The sequence below is a fragment of the Olea europaea genome, unplaced genomic scaffold, assembly GCF_002742605.1.
Source record: "Olea europaea var. sylvestris unplaced genomic scaffold, O_europaea_v1 scaffold1622, whole genome shotgun sequence".
Classification (NCBI taxonomy): domain Eukaryota; kingdom Viridiplantae; phylum Streptophyta; class Magnoliopsida; order Lamiales; family Oleaceae; genus Olea; species Olea europaea.
The window spans coordinates 119,893-130,337 of record NW_019233860.1 but is presented as its reverse complement, the minus strand read 5'-3'; the positions used below and the strand labels follow the sequence as shown (position 1 = coordinate 130,337).

Here is a 10,445-nt window from a genome sequence, read left to right as displayed (position 1 = left end):
TGAATTTTAGAATTATAGATTGATCGAGAGTGTGTGATGAAAAGTTTTTAATTTACGTTTTTTAGCCACATTTTTTCAAAAAACATATATTCTTAAACAGTGATTTGACATCATTTCAATCACATTCTTCAATAAAATAATATTACACGTAAATTCAAAACTTTTCTTTACTTTTTAACTGCACATTTTTCATCAATACACTATTCAAAAATTCATTCTAAATAAAAAAAATGTGACTCAAACAATGGCGTAATATTATTTTAATGTAGAATTTGTGGTTGAAAAGAGAGAGAGAGAGAGAGAGAGAGAGAAATGCATTTTAAGAAAATTGGAAATCAAACAGGGTCTCAATTAAAATTTAAGTCGAAGCAAAAATTAATTTTAATTATGTATTATGTCTCACAACTTCTCAATAACATATTTCATTAATTTTTATCAAAATCTACTAATTTTTTTTTAAACCAAACAAGAACTAAATATGTAAACAGTTAAAATAAAATAAAAAAATAAAAAAAATAATACTAATTTTTCTCTGTTGGAATTTGTGATCCACTTGAACGAAAATTTATTGAGTGACAAAGCATGCTATTGTATAGAAAAATGTGTGATTAAAAATAAATTTTAAAAAAATGAATTCTAAAAAAAATAGGGCTCAAAAAAGGATTTAACATGACATATTTGTTAAATATAACTTCGACACGATAGAAAATCCAACTCAACCCGACGAGCTAACTTGCACACTTCAACAAATACACTGCATCTAGGGTCAATTTTTGTCCGAACTTTTCGGAATTATCAAACAAATAATGAATTAATTATCACATGCTACACTAATTGCATGACATCTCTAATTTTTTTCAATCAAAAGCATATTCTTAATACTTGCACCTTAAATTCTCGATTAATTACAAAAGACCGAGAACTTAAACATTTCAACAAATAATAATCTCTAGTTACCACTATTTGTCTCCTATATAATATCTATTGGCTAAAGGGTCATTTTTTTTTCTCAACTCTTGGGTCATTATTAAACCATTAAAATCGATATGCGAAAAAATAGTTCGTATCGATTTTTTCAATTCCTAATAATTAATGTCATCCAAAATCGATCAAAAAAACTCCAAACCACACTCTTAGTTGTCAAACTTTGACTACTAAACGAGAAGGTTCTATTTGATTTTCAAATCGCATTGTAAATTGACTTTTCATTCCTACCCCTTTCAAATAAAAATATTGTGCAGCCGCCCAAAACAACTTCTATGTCCTTCACATATAGATTTTTCAATGGTTGACTTCAAACTGCGTTGGCCCTTTTTTTACTGTCCCCAATTGAAATAGAATCAACAAAAACTTTATGGTTTACCCACACAGAAGAACCTCTATTTCTTGAATTGTATAATTTACTAACAGTACTCGTCGAACTTTAAACTCAACTTTTGCATGAAATGCCAAATACAATGGCTAAGAAATTTTAATTTATTATTTTAGTATGGCTAATAAATTCATTCACCAAGTATACGAGTTTGCTACGAAATGTTGAATACTAACATAACTATGCAACAATGAAAATTTTATTGTAAAATTTTAACGTAATAATAATTTTGGATTCATAACAGCGTATTGACTTGACCACTTCAAATTCTTGTTTAATTTTTATTTTTTGAGAAGTGATTTTGAAGGTGTTTGGTGCCCATTTTTATGGAAAAATGAATTTTAAAATAGTAGATTAATGGAGAATGTGTGGACAAAATTTTTTTTATTTACGTGTAATATTATTTTAATGAAGAATGTTTGGTTAAAAAGAAGAGAGAGAAAAATGTATTTTGATAAAAATGAGAATAAAAAGGGAAAAATGGTTTTTTTTTTTTTAAGAATGTATGATTAAAAGTAGGAAAAAATTACGAGTCCTTGTATAAAATTGTTTTATTACAAGATATTACAAAAATAAATAAATTTAAGAAATATTTAAAAAAAATCAAGGACCAACACAAATTTACCAATGGAAGAATCGTCCAAATTCACACGTTTATCAAAAGAGTAATGTTATCAACATTATTGACATCTATTAACCTAGCGAATTGGACCCTCCACGTGGCCAAGTGCCAACCAAGAACTACTCCACATGTTCTTCTTTGCGTGCAATAGTACATAATCAGGTGTATATGGCCAGCATCAGTGGTGGTGGTGACGATCACATACTTTCCAACTGTAAAATCAGTCGACGGTGGTGGCGATGATGCTAGAATGCACAAACTGAAGGGGAGGAGAAAATGTAATAACTTGGTTATTGAATAACTCGTACATAATACTTACGTTATTCTCGGCCACGTTCTTGATATTTATAGGCAAAAGGCATTGCTAGATGCGAGACATGTATAATCATTCAACGGCATGAGATGTTTGCTCGTAAGCATCCATCAATCGTTTCTTAGGTGGGCGGACAATTAGTTATCCTGATTTTGAATTGACATATGACACATATATCACATTAATCATTCATAAAAATACAGAAACAATCTTGACCAAAAGATCCGTTTGTGAAACTGGAGGCTAAGAGGCGCTTCACAACATAACGCTTTGATCACCTCACGCTTCGGAAGCAAAACCTCAAAATATGTAGACACCTTGAACTATATCACTCTGATAATCTCATGCCTCGGACATGCCATTTTGGATAGCCTCCTCTTTACATGTTTCGACTGATGTCTGGAACCGAAACTCCAAGGTGCAATGTGTGGGAGCGTAACAATATCAAACACTTGTTCAAGTGACAACTACATAATATTAAATAATAAAATCATTTAAATATTATATCATATGTTCATTTAATCGAACCACTTAAACTAGAGCTAAATATTATTACTCCTATAAAAATTCAAAGTGCAACCCTAATGACGTCGATATTTCCGTCGGTTTGCTACATGTGCCGCTCGACCCACTACGTAAAAATATCTACAGTTACCCTATGGCGAGCCACAATATATATTGTTGTGTCCAGCCTCTGCATTTTGCCTTTCCTTTATATCCTCCGCTCCAATACATTTCTCCTCGTTCTTCTCTCCTCTCTTTCCTATTCCCAAGGCGATTTGAACGCAGGTAATTTCAATTTCAATCGCTCAATCCGATTTTTTTTTTTGTTCGAGTTTTCAGATTAAAAATATCGGTTGTCTTATAACCGTCCTGTTTTGTTTCAATTTCAATCCATTTGATTCCCCTTTTTTGGTATTGTTGTTGCTGTTGTTTATGAATGTTTTTGTTCACTAAGCATCTTATGCGTTTAGATCCGTGAATGAAACAGAGAGAAGTTCTCATTTTTAAGGTCTGTATTCTTTAACATTTTTGTAGATCTGAATGCAATCGGCTGCTTTCTAAGTTTTGTAGATCTGATGTTTACAGTAGTGATTGTTATATGCACGCTGTCTTATAAGGTTTATTTTAATCTATTTGGGATTTTGAAATTCGAATTATAGTTGTTCCGTTCATTTCCCAGCGATGATGTTCAGTATATTGCAGATCTTGTCGATATCATTATTTTGCCCTTTTTTTGGAATTTTTACTAGGTCAACATAGTTTTTTTCCCCCCGAAATCTTTGGCTGATTCATGTTTTCGCGGTTCATAAAGGATACTTCCCTCTCGTTTGAGCTAGCTGTTCCATCGAACTATCTTTTTTTTTTTTTTTTTTTGGTCTTGTATCCTTAATATTATTGCAGTTTCGGGATATATAAAATTATTTTATTCTTATTTGCTTTTTTCCCATTTACCTTTAAGAAACGTAAGCTATGGGAAGATCGAATTCATTTTAATTATATAAGCGAAACTGGGTTTGTTCATCTTTGTTTCAGTGACTGAACTTGGTCTTTTGGCACCGAGCATCACTCAGTGCTGGAGATTTATTTATTATTATTTTTTTTTTGATGCCCTCGATGATTCAGGTATAATTATTTTGCTTCTTAACAATGCTTTTCTGGAGTTGAATTCTTGAATTTTCGTTATAATTCTTGAATTTTTGTTATATTTGACTCCTTTAATGGGAATTTTATTGTGCATAATGCAAAAATTACCGAAGTTTGTATCCTTTTCATGATTCAGTTATCAATTGATGTTAAAATAAGTGATACTTGAATGGCTTTCTTATGTGATTTTCTTCTATTATACGAGTTGAGGTACTTGAGATTTTGATAGATGATCCTTGATTTTGAAACAAGTGAATAATATAGTTAGCAATAGATTATGAGTTTTGGCATCTGATCTTGATTTATTCTTTTATATTATGAACTGACCTCCATGTTTTGTGAATCTGTAGGAGTTTTATTAGTTAGTTGTAATGGCAGATCAATACCAGCATCCAACGATTGTTAAGCAGGTAGCCAACCAACTACATCTACGTTCCAGTCTCTCCCGAGAACAACCTCGCTTTGGTGGCTTCCAAAGCCCAGCTTTGTATCAAAGACAATTTGCACATGGCAATTACACAAATGCAGGACTGCAGTATCCTATGACTTGCAGAGCTGCCCAGGACCTGTCACTAGTTTCCGCAAATGCTTCTCCAGTGTTTGTCCAAGCTCCTGCAGAGAAAGGCCTTGCCAGTTTTGGTATTGACTTTCTAATGGGTGGAGTTTCAGCTGCTGTGTCAAAAACCGCTGCTGCCCCCATTGAGAGAGTGAAACTTTTGATCCAAAACCAAAATGAAAATTCTTGTTTAATTTTTATTTTTTGAGAAGTGATTTTGAAGGTGTTTGGTGCCCATTTTTATGGAAAAATGAATTTTAAAATAGTAGATTAATGGAGAATGTGTGGACAAAAATTAAAGATGAAGGTTTTGGATCTTTGTGGAGAGGAAACACTGCTAATGTCATCCGTTACTTCCCCACTCAGGTTTACTATTATGATTATTTACAAAATTTATTAATCATGTTTTCAGGGTGCATAGAGATTCCACTTGTCACTTNNNNATGGTTTTTTTTTTTTTTTTTTTTTAAGAATGTATGATTAAAAGTAGGAAAAAATTACGAGTCCTTGTATAAAATTGTTTTATTACAAGATATTACAAAAATAAATAAATTTAAGAAATATTTAAAAAAAATCAAGGACCAACACAAATTTACCAATGGAAGAATCGTCCAAATTCACACGTTTATCAAAAGAGTAATGTTATCAACATTATTGACATCTATTAACCTAGCGAATTGGACCCTCCACGTGGCCAAGTGCCAACCAAGAACTACTCCACATGTTCTTCTTTTATTCCTTGGACTATGCTCGTACCCGTCTTGCAAATGATGCCAAGGCTGCCAAGAAGGGTGGTGAGAGGCAGTTCAATGGTTTGATTGACGTATACAGGAAAACTCTGAAATCTGATGGTATTGCTGGTCTTTACCGTGGATTCAACATCTCATGTGTTGGTATTATTGTATACCGTGGTTTGTACTTCGGCATGTATGACTCATTGAAGCCGGTTCTCCTGACTGGATCGTTGCAGGTTAGTATTATCTCTCTGAGGAATTTGTTTCTTTTTCTAGTTATTGTTTTTATATTCTATAGATCTTTATGTTGTGAAATTCTATTTTTGGACAGATTAATCGTTGAATAGCTTTGTGTTTGTATTGGCATTAAACACACGCATCAATTCATGAATATACTACGGTGACTTTACTTGTTTAGTTCATGGAGTTATACTCATTCTTGATACTTTATTATTCACCGTATTACAGGATAGTTTCTTTGCTAGCTTTGCTCTCGGTTGGCTTATCACAAACGGTGCTGGACTTGCCTCCTACCGGCATGAGATGTTTGCTCGTAAGCATCCATCAATCGTTTCTTAGGTGGGCGGACAATTAGTTATCCTGATTTTGAATTGACATATGACACATATATCACATTAATCATTCATAAAAATACAGAAACAATCTTGACCAAAAGATCCGTTTGTGAAACTGGAGGCTATATCCTATTGACACAGTTCGTAGAAGAATGATGATGACGTCCGGTGAAGCCGTGAAGTACAAAAGCTCTTTGGATGCATTTGCTCAAATCCTGAAGAATGAGGGTCCCAAATCATTGTTTAAGGGTGCTGGTGCCAACATCCTTCGTGCCGTTGCTGGTGCTGGTGTGCTTGCTGGTTACGACAAACTTCAGGTGATCGTTTTCGGAAAGAAATATGGCTCTGGTGGGGGTTAAATAACACAAACTCGTTTCTTTAGCGCAATAGATGGTGATGACAATCTTTTTGTTGTTTAGTTGAGAATTTGTCCAACGCAAAATTCTACTCATTTGAATAATTTATATTAGGGAGTTTTGATCCCAAACATTGTTTCCCTTTGAAGGGTATTTTGTTTTGCAACCTTGTCATTGAAGAGGTTTGAAGTTTATGATGACGGATATTATGTTAAATATAGCCGTAGTGATTTTTTTTCCCCATGGAGTCTGTCATGTCTTCGTTAGAATCTTAAACGTCTCCTCTTTCAACTTTTATGAGATGTTATTAGAAACAGGAAAACATGAAGATTTATGTCTTATGGATTGATGGAGTTTGATGAGAATATGGTAGTATGATTACACATGATTCCGTAAGTCCTTTAATTTGTTTATGTAATACCCTTGTATCTTGGGTGAAGCAATGTGTGAAGAAAAAAACATGAAATTCCAATCGTAATGTTAATAAGAGGAACAGTATCGTACTGTCAAATCTAACCTTGGGAGTTTTTATATGTTGAAGGATCTGGGGTTGAGAACCTGCATTCTCAGGATCGAACCTTTTTGGATACTTACACCTTCTCTTCCTTTTCTTCTTCCCGTTCTCTTTACTCTTCACCCCATATGCTTCAGCAACTCGTACACTTGACTTGTTTAGCACCTCACGCTTTTGCCAAACTCTTGTCATCATAGCCATCAGTCTGAATAGTGGTTTCAACCGTCCGTAAGATTCTGCTTTTTCAATGTCTTATAATTCGCCGTCCCAAAAGTGCAACTGAAACCTAAATACTTTCATCTCTTTCCACCAGCTGTTCGTGTAGAGGAGCAGCCTCTTCCTTCCATGCCGAAAGAAGCATCCTCCTGTATCAGGACATCAAGCTTATGGTTTTCAGTCATGGCATTAGACCATGCCCAGATTGCAGAATATAACATGGCATCACCACCAACAAGATCTCTAGCACTGCGGAATCCTGCACTAGGTGGATCAGTAGTGATGTGGTTATGAGCCGTCTTTGCAGAGAGCACATTACTCATTTCACACGCTGCTCAAGGTGTATGATATTACTTGCATAAGACACGAGGAGTTGGACCTAGACCGCCTCAGACTAAAGAGGCTCATTTGTGCAGCCATGGTTGGTCACTCCTTCATTCTTTGGATTAACAAAGTGACAGAGGTACTTTAGGTGGCATTGCCTCGACAGAGAAATATGCGAAGCGTTGGACTGTGCTCCTAACACTTCGAAGAAAGGATATATGAGACAATAAGACTATGGCTTCATCGACTCGAATGAAAGAGCAAGAGAACCTCATAGAGGAAACAATGCTGACAGAACACTGGCGTTTATATGACATTTTGTTTAGCTGTCAGCCATTTAACCTGCCACATATGTAGAGATATAACATTTTCTCTAAAATATTGCGAGATAGATAGTTTCATATGACAATGTACCTTATTCCGTGCTGGTTTTCCTATAACTTGGTTCAAGCACTCTACAATAAAACCAAAATGAATAAAATTGATTCAATTAAACTTGGATTATTTGTTGACATGTTTATGAATTAGAGACTAACCACTTTTTTAATACTTCGTTCTTGAATCATGATACTAAACACTAAAATCTTTAGACGTTTAAATTATCAAGGGTAATTGAAGCAAAACGTCTATACCTTTCAAGATTATTGTGCAAAACGTCCTTATCTTTCATTTTTTGACATTTTTGCCCCTATTTTCACATTTCTTTGCGCTAAATGTCATTTTCACTGTTTTTTGACAACTTTATCCTCCATTCAAATCAAACAAAAAGAAAAGAAAGAAAAAAATAAATAACTAATTGAAATTACAATCCCAAAATTTCAAAAAACTACAAATCAGTCACAAATATAGGAGGCCAAATATGAAGTCCCATTCCGACACCTTTCGACCACCAAAACCATCAGACCAACACACCACCTTGAAGCTCTCGTTGCCCTCTATACAGCCCATCCTAGAATCGTCCCTACCTCCATTGGATTTGATCGAAATTTCGTCCCAAACCAGTCGTTCGTGTCACATAAAACTGCCGACAACTCCATCTTCGGCGACTCCCAGCCCAATCCCATCATACTGGTAGACTCCCCTCATCATGGTGCACCTAACCATTGTCACCAAACACCTATTGAACTACCCAATCAATAATTGCAACCACTATTTTCGCAAGCAGTCAACACGCAGATTTCAGAAGCTATTTCGACGACGGTGGTCGATATCTTGATAGCGGAGCACCCCATCCAGATGGCGAAGCTATTCCACCTATGGGTCTTTCATAATTTGGTACAAATCTTGCGATCCACTCCGGTATAGTTCATACGCAAGCGGGTTTAGATTTCCCTTCAATTGAGGCTTTGAAACTGCTTCAATCTTCGAATCAACTTGGGGAAATGATTACTCAGTGCCAAACGTCGATGGTTATACCGTCGATTCATCCAATTCATCATCCAAGCTCGAAAGCCTGTTTTGATCGTATACAAAAACACGGCTCAATCAATTGAAGGGGCTGCAATGCCTAACTCCATCAATTCGTCCAGGGATATTGCAATTCAAGCATAAAAAATAGTGGATGCACAATCAATTCCAGAGATCATAGCACCAATTGATCCAATTTTGTAGCCAAACATCACCTTTGACTGACGAAAAACTGGATGGGGCTTCCCTCTTATATTTGTGACTGATTTGTAGTTTTTTGAAAATTTAGGACTATGGTTGCAATTAGTTATTTGTTTTTTTCTTTCTTTTCTTTTTATTTGATTTGCATGGAGGGTAAAATCATCAAAAAAACAGTGAAAAGAACGTTCAGCGCAAAGAAAGGTAGAAATATGGTAAAAAATGTTAAAAAAGAAAGGTAAGAACGTTTTTCACAATAACTTTGAAAGATAGTGACGTTTTGCACCAAATTATCCAATTATTAATTTAGATTCAAACCCTTGATATTTCAACTCATATGTTAAAACTTTTTAACTTTTAATTCTTGGTTAAACGTTAACCTTTCAATTTAGATACAATCATTGTAATTTTTTAGAATTTATTTTTTAGTTTCCATGGCTGTTGAGGTTGTGGCAGGTTGCGGAAGTCTACCGAGGCTACTTTTTATATTGAAACAATATTGGAGGCACACCTCACATTTCAAAAATATTAATAATCTTTCCTATTTTTAATTTTGAGTATCATGTTCGCCACGGCCACCTTTTAAGTCTATTAGTGACTAAGTGTAAACTGTTAATACCTAAATTATCTCTGAGAACAATATGACGATTTGTACCAGAATTATGGAGTTTTTATATTGCTCTCAAGGGCAATATTATATATTAACAATTTATATTTAATAATTAATAAGTGTTAAAGGTGGTTAAGAATGCATATGATACTCAAAATTAGAAGGATAAAGATATTTGTACTGAGGGGGTATATCGAACCGTTTACACCCCGCTCACAAACATGTGGGCCCCATGTGTAATTTAATAATTTGAACCGAGGTTCCATTCAAATGATGTGAGTGGTAAATAAACGGTTAGATAAATAATTATGTACGTGTAGCACGGTCCAAATTAGAAATATGAAAGACAAGGGATGTTTTTGAAGCGTAAAGTAATGTACATAACATTGTAAAAAAGATGAGAGGTGTATATATGATATTATTATTATTTTTTTCTTATGTTTTATTTAAAGTAGTATACAAAGTGAATTCTCCACCACTAGAAATAGTCTTTGGGTCCAAATAATTTAATGGGATCAACTTGCAAGCATGTTTAAGTTGACACATTTTTATATTCTTATTTTTACTTCTAAGTTAGGAGGAGAGAAAAAAATAATAATAAAAAAATACATGTCTTTTCCTAATTTTGTTCTTTAGTGTGTTTATATATGAAGTATGAACACGATCCCACTAAATTCAAAGTTCATAAATATGTTTATTACATTAGCTCCCTACTAAAAATATCATAATTTCTATTATTCATGAACAAATATTTTGCACAAATCTACAAAGATAGGAAAAATACTCTGTCTCGAAGCCTATGTTTGAGCCCTTGTTTTTTTATTTTATTTTTGTTGAAAATGAGTTTTGTAATAGTAAATTTTTTAAAGAATACGTAGTTAAAAAACATAAGTCCTTGTTTGAGCCACATTGTTTTTATAATAATGCATTTTGAATAGTATAGAAAATGTGTGGTTAAAAAATATTGAAATTTTTTGAATTTGAGTATAATATTATTTTAT

The 10,445-nt window shown here is 33.9% G+C and overlaps 1 pseudogene; it reads left to right on the top strand.

Annotated features, from left to right (window-relative positions):
- Positions 1 to 2,969: 2,969 nt before the first annotated feature.
- On the top strand, positions 2,970 to 6,536 carry LOC111377212 (annotated as a pseudogene).
- The last annotated feature ends 3,909 nt before the right edge of the window (positions 6,537 to 10,445 follow it).